Source organism: Seriola lalandi, unplaced genomic scaffold, assembly GCF_002814215.2.
Source record: "Seriola lalandi dorsalis isolate HSWRI2012SDOR001 ecotype SW California unplaced genomic scaffold, Sedor1 jcf7180002053971, whole genome shotgun sequence".
NCBI classification, from domain to species: Eukaryota; Metazoa; Chordata; class Actinopteri; order Carangiformes; family Carangidae; genus Seriola; species Seriola lalandi.
This window is the reverse complement of record NW_019524524.1, coordinates 1-955: the sequence shown is the minus strand read 5'-3', so window position 1 is coordinate 955 and position 955 is coordinate 1. Positions and strand designations below refer to the sequence as shown.

Below are 955 nucleotides of genomic sequence, written 5' to 3'. Positions count from 1 at the left end.
GCCTCTCTCTGACTTCTCATTGGCCCTGAGGGAGGAGTGGGTGTAGCCATGCCGGCAAGTGGAGGGCGAGCTGTGATGAGTAGAGACTTGAAGTCAGACGACACCTCACTCCTCCGTTCTTCAGTTGGTTTCACATGAAAAACTGTTTCTTACCTGGGTGTATAGGGGGCGGAGCTATACCACATGGGGGTGGAGCCAGAGGGTTGGAGGAGGCAGGGATAGGGGGTGGGGCTCCTGCACCTGGGGACCAATCAAAGACAAATGTTCACCTGGGGACCAATCAAAGACAAATGTTTGGTATAGACTGGTGTAGACAGGTGTAGACAGGTGTAGACAGCTGTAGACAGGTATAGACAGCTGTAGACAGGTGTAGACAGGTGTAGACAGGTGTAGACAGGTATAGACAGTGTAGACAGGTGTAGACAGGTGTAGACAGGTGTAGACAGGTGTAGACAGGTGTAGACAGGTGTAGACAGGTGTAGACAGGTGTAGACAGGTGTAGACAGGTGTAGACAGGTATAGACAGGTGTAGACAGGTGTAGACAGGTGTAGACAGGTATAGACAGGTGTAGACAGGTGTAGACAGGTATAGACAGCTGTAGACAGGTATAGACAGGTATAGACAGGTGTGGACAGGTGTAGACAGGTGTAGACAGGTATAGACAGCTGTAGACAGGTGTAGGCAGGTGTAGACAGTTGTGGTTTCTTACCAGAAGCAGGTGGAGCTGCTCTCTTGTTTAGGGGGTTCCTCTGTGGTCCATGGGCCATCTGGAGGCCATAAGAGAACTGAGGGGGGTCATTCCAACCCCGCTCCTGGTTACCTTGGTTACCAACACACAGACAGGTGTTTAGTTTAGTTAAAGGGACAGTTCAACATTTTGAGAGACAGTTTTATTCTGTTTTCTTTATGAGTGAGTTAATTCATATATGATTCTTGTCATAATTATACAATATG

The 955-nt window shown here is 48.6% G+C and overlaps 1 long non-coding RNA gene across 1 annotated transcript; it reads right to left on the bottom strand.

Moving 5' to 3' along the window:
- On the bottom strand, positions 1-851 carry LOC111652378 (uncharacterized). Its single transcript, XR_002760591.2, has 3 exons — positions 711-851; positions 154-240; positions 1-70 (listed from the first exon to the last, which is right to left on the bottom strand). It is a non-coding gene; the product is annotated as an uncharacterized LOC111652378 (long non-coding RNA).
- Between the last annotated feature and the right edge of the window lie 104 nt (positions 852-955).